This window comes from Triticum urartu, chromosome 5 (assembly GCF_003073215.2).
Source record: "Triticum urartu cultivar G1812 chromosome 5, Tu2.1, whole genome shotgun sequence".
NCBI classification, from domain to species: domain Eukaryota; kingdom Viridiplantae; phylum Streptophyta; class Magnoliopsida; order Poales; family Poaceae; genus Triticum; species Triticum urartu.
This window is the reverse complement of record NC_053026.1, coordinates 454057148-454063147: the sequence shown is the minus strand read 5'-3', so window position 1 is coordinate 454063147 and position 6000 is coordinate 454057148.

Sequence of the window (6000 nt, the reverse complement as noted above, 5' to 3'; positions counted from 1 at the left end):
GATGGTTACGAGGTAACCCGAGCAGAATAAGTGGTTCATATAGTGTCATCATGTTGCATGCTAGTATCGTCAGATTTATATGTTCATGCCATGCTCATATTGTTCTAGCGGTATTATGTTCATGTTGTTCATGCCATGTTATCCTGATGATCTCATGATAATTTCCGCTTAACCTGTAATTGGCATGCTGTTGTTTGTCTTGAATGCTTCTGGTTATTGTGAGCTTGCAAGTACATTCAATGTACTGAACTGGCGTGTCATGCCAGTTTGCAGGTCGTGCCTGGATTACTTGCTTGTTTGGTGTGGTTCTTATGTGCGCGAGCTAGGATAAACGTTCCAGCCAGAGTCCCTGCGGATTGGAGTCCATCATCGCCGTTCGTTGTTCCACTTCTAGTAGTTGTTCCGCTGCCTCGAGTTGTTATGCTGCTGGTATAGAGCAAGCGTGGTTGGCGTAGTGTTGCCATGCCAATGTTATTCATTGTAATATCGAGACCTTGTATTCCTATTAATGTTGTAATAGAGAGCTGGTTTGTTCTATGCTAAGCAGTGCTGTATTCCAGAAGACTTCACCTCGATCTCTGGGCCGGAATACGGGGCGTTCAAGTTTTCTTTGAGCCGGGGTGCCATAGGCTTGGTATTAGAGCATGTCTGGTGTAGAGCGTCCTAGTCCGCTGGAACGTTAGAAAACGGTAGTATAGGGTCTGGTTGTTACCCTTGCTTGCTGCATTTGGTTGTTGCATTTGTTGCTGCATATAGTCTTATTTCGGTTACCGTTAACCCCTATTTCATGCGTAGATGGCAGTCAACTTCCATGAGTTCAGTGCCCTCCCCAGAGCTCCCGGTGCTGTTCCTATTGAGTTCAGTCCCACTCCTGCACCTCTCAGCTTTGCCACCCTCCTTGATGATATGTGGTGCATTATTTATCCCCTCGGAGATCCACCCCGGTATCAAGTATTCTAGTGTTCCGCCGGGGGAAGAATTCGGGAATATGTTGCTCATGTTCATCTATCAGCCCCGATTCCTGTCAGTAAGCGCACCTACAGTTTCCATGGTGGTTACAGTGCTACTCCCGAGCGTGCCGTTCAGCTTGCCGCAATGGCAGCAATCACCAGTCTTCGTCATCAAGAGAACATGGTGCAAGAGAATCGTGCTTATCAATATTATCCCACCATCACCGAGAATCCTAGGCGGATCCAATTTCCCTCCTTCAACCCTCAAGATGACCCAGCTATCCTCGCCATGTCTCGTTACATGACAGCCGAGTGTCTTCTTATTTCTGAGTTAGTCCGAGATGCCATTCGAGCCAGGAGATTGCTTGGTGTCGATTTACCTCAGTCTCCGCCAGCTTCTCCAAATCTTCCGCCTCGTCCATCTGGAGTTTCAGAGTCAGCAGTTCCACTCGCTACTCCATTAGCTTCCTCGTCAGTGTGCGAGAGTTTTCTCAAGCGTAGGGTGTAGTCCTTCGCGTAGTACTTGTGTATCTGTTGTAGTATCATGCTTGTGTGTGCCTGCGTGGACCAGCTTTGTAGCTTGTTTGCTGTGTGCTTTGTTGCAATAAATCGCTTTCTCGTGCTTCTTTGTTTTGAATCCTCAGTGTTACCCCCCTTATGGAAATTACTCCTCGACCGACATCGAATCAGAAGAAGCCGTGAGCAGTACAGATATACACCAAGGAATTCCGTTAAAATCAATGAGGTTTTCAGCTGACAACATTGTATCGCAGACATCCGTCTGGATACAAATTGTATTCTGATTAGACTTTTAGTAACAACTACCTGTCAGAGATACACCTTATCGTAGCAATGATTAAACCAGCAGGAGAACAAAATTGGATCAACAGTGCATTTCAAGTCAAAGGTATGGTCTGTATACAATGATTGAATCAGCCATAAGTCAAAATTAAAACATTGCGACACCCAGAAGTCAGTCCGAATACGCAATGAATTCAACAAGGATAGTCAGGCTATTCTTGCCATACAAATAATCAGCTGCCGGACTGACAAGAATATATATATATATATATATATCATTCCATTTACCAAGAAAATCAGTTCCGTCCATCTCCACAATTTATTGACAAAGTGTATAAAGATAAGGTTCCCAGTCTGCATCGGTAGGGAATGAATGGATTCCCATGCAAGATATTCAGTCTTCTCAATAAAATACTGCAAAAGCTTCTGGCATAAGGTACCGAGTCTTCCCTAGCAAAGTCTTTAAGGGGGGAAACTTATGAGGTACGGTACCTGTAAGTGCATCTAGTGCCACCCCTAGTTGGTTTTGGAGCATTGACGACAAACCTAGTTGAGGGACTAATGTGTTTGTGAGAATTGCAGGAAAACACAGGTAGAAGTCCCTCATTGATTCGGTTTTACTACCAGAGATGACCCCTAAAAATGTATGAAGACATTGAAGACAAAGGTGGTTTATGAAGATATTCACATTGAAGACTATGACAGAAGAAGACACGTTATGAAGCCTATGGAGCTCGAAGACTTAGATCTTTCGTAGTTCTTTTTCTTTTGTGTTGAGTCATAGGAACCACCGTACTGTTAAGTGGGGTCCAGGAGAACCAGTCAGAATGACTGAAGTGATGCCTAAATCAAAAACCTATGTCTTCGAGCGAAGACAATGAGAGCGAATCTTGTCCAGAGCCGGACAAGTCAGCTTTGCTTGTAGCCCAAGAAAAGTTGCCATGAGAGGTTGAAATCTGACCGTTGAGACACGTGTTAGTTCCTTAGTGACCCAGGGTCATTTCAGACAAATCAGGTCGGGTTGCCAAGTGGCTATAAATAGCCCACCCCCACAACCATAAACGGTTGGCTGCTCAGATTTCAGTGCACGGCTTTTGTCGTTTGAGAGCAACCCACCTCGAAGCCTTTGAGATAAAATTCCTAGTGAGGAGAAAACCCCTAACCACCCAGAGCCAGAGCAAATTGGGCATCACTTGAGTCTTCTTGTCTGTGTGATCTGAAGACTTATTACACTTGAGGACTGTGAATCCTCCAGACGGTTAGGCATCGCGTTCAGAGCATCCAAGAGACATTGTGGATTGCCAGTGAACGAAGTTTGTGAAGGTTTGGGAGTCTACCTGAAGACTTACCAGAGTGATTGGGCGAGGACTAAGTGACCTTAGCTCAAGGAGAATACGGTGAGGACTTGGTGTCCTGGACTGTGTGTTCAGGACTGGGTGTCCGGGACTATGTGTCCTAAGGTTTAAATACCTAGCCGCTCCAACCAGACGTATAGTTGTCACAGCAACTGGAACTGGTCCAACACATCATTGTCTTCAACGATTCACTGGTTTCATCTTCACTTCCTTTTTCTTACTGTTACTCATTGTGAAGCCATTGCATGCTTGCTCTATCTTTTGTCTTCACAACGTGAATGTATGATCTGTTTGGCTTCATAACTTCTTCCTACCTGATCCTTATTACACTGCAGCTGTTTGTCTTTGTGCTTTCACTCTATTGAATACTTGACCATGGCTTGCCTAGTGTAATCTAACTTCCGCTGCATAGTAATAGGCAAAGTCTTCACTGTTTGTCTTCATAACTCCCACGTATTGAAGAGTTTCATAAAAATCGCCTATTCACCCCCCCTCTAGTCGATATAACGCACTTTCAATTGGTATCAGAGCAAGGTGCTCCCTTGTTCTGTGTGATTCGGTTTAACCACATGGAGTTTTAGCTATGTCAACTGCAGGGATAATCAAAGTCTCCGCTGCGTGCCCCGTCTTCGATGGAACTGAATATCCCTACTGGAAGAATAAGATGCGCATGCATCTTGAAGCTATTGACGTCGACCTATGGTATGTCGTCGAGAACGGCGTTCCCAAGGATGGAGAAGGTGTCACTGCTGCTGATGTCAAGAAGTTCACTCAACTGGACTCTACCACCAAAAATATCATCTGTGGCCATCTGACAAAAGGACAGTATGGCCATGTGAGTGCCTTGAAGACATCCAAGCTGGTCTGGGACTGGCTCTCCAAGGTCAATGAAGGCGTCTCAACCCAGAGAGATCAAAGAATCAGTGTCCTTCGCAACCTCTTCAACCGCTTCAAGCGAAATGACAATGAGAATGTCCAGCACACATTTGATTGGCTCACTGACATCACAAATGAGCTTCAAGCCCTCGGCGCCACCGAGATCACCAAACATGAAATCGTCAAGACGCTGCTGAGGTCACTTGATAGTTCATTTGACATCCTAGCCCTGATGATTCAAGAACGTCCTGATTTCAAGATACTCGATCCATCTGACATACTTGAGAGGCTCAACACACATGAGTTTCAGCTTTTTGAGAAAAGAGATATCTACGGTCCAAACTATGGGCGAACTCGTGCCTTGAAGGCAAAAGCTGTTTCCTCATCTGAAGAAGAATCTGACAGCAGTTCTGATGATCCTGAAGACATTGGAAGGGAACTTGCAATGCTAGTGAAGAAGTTCCAAAAATTCACCAAGAAGAAAGGCTTCAGAAAATCTTCACGATCAAGCTCAAGGAATGATGAAGCTTCTGCTCATGACTACAAGAAGAAAACATGTCACAAGTGCAAGAAAACTGGACACTTCATCTCTGAGTGTCCACAGTGGGACAATGAGAACAGAAGGAAGAAGAAGAACTAGGAATATGATTCTGACGACAAGAAGAAGAAGAAATACTCAAAGTCTTCTTCCAAGTCTTCCTCAAAGTCTTCATCACACAAGAAGAGCTCATCTGGCAAGGCACGTGCGTTTGTTGGCAAGGAAATGGATTCAGAGGAGGAGTCCGCATCTGAGGAGGCAGAGGTGGAGTCTGAGGAGGAGTCTGATTCTGGCATTGCGAGTCTGGCTACAGCATACGTCGCCAAGTCCATCTTCAACACTGAAGACAATGACTGCATCACCGACCCCGACGCAAATGACAAGAACGACTCCACTCCTACCTACTGCTTCATGGCACGCGGTGCCAAGGTAAACACACGCACTACTCGCTATCAAACATCTAGTGATGATGACTGACTGTGGTTCAAAACCCAGCTACAAAACACTTGCTAAAATTGCAACCGAACAACAGAAAGCTATGGAACATACTCAAAAACTGTTAGACAGAAGCGATGCTCTGTTGGGTGCTGAAATGACTCGATCTGAATCCTTAATTGAAGACATAAAAAACCTTCACGTTAAGTATCAGGAACTTGAAGATCGTCTTGATACACTCTCAACAACTCATGAAAAGCTTTCCTATGATTATCTTCAAAGGAAGCAAGAGCTTGAGAAATTGAGAGCGGCTCATGAAGATCTTCAAAAGGAAAACGAGTCACTTCGCGCCGAACAGATCAGTCCCGCTCAGGAAGGATTTGAACCACCATGTCTTAAATGCATTGAGCGTGATAATGCTACTTCTGTTGCTGAATGTTCCACTGCTACTGCTGTTCCAATATCTTCAACTGTTGATGTGGTAACTAACCCCTCTGTTGAGGATACCACTGCTATTGCTGATGAGAATGCTAGGTTGAAGACATTGCTTGAAATAGGGATGTACAAAAGTCTTAAAGGACATCAGACATTATGTGATGTCCTCAAGAAGCAGATTCTGAACCGAAACCCTAGGAAAGAGGGTGTTGGGTTTGTGAGGAAAATAAATGCAGATGGCTCTTACTGGAAACCTGAGCAGTACCCCAAAACCACATGGGTTGCTGCAAAGGAACTTTCAGCAGATCCATCCAATTTATCTGGCTTCACTTGTGCTAACCCCATTATCATTGATGAATCCTTTGATGCAAACTATAAACTGTTTAAGAATCAGAATGGTGAAGTGTTTGCCAGGTACATTGGTACTAACTGCAGGAATGGACCGCCAATGAAGAAGATCTGGGTTCCGAAAAAATGTCTGGAAAATCTTCCTGTGAATGTCTTCATGACACCTCACTTGAAGAAGACAAACCTCAGACCAAAGGCTTCATATGGTACAAAGGCTTCATACAAACAGAGGACTCACCTGAGTCACACTAATGCAAATGTT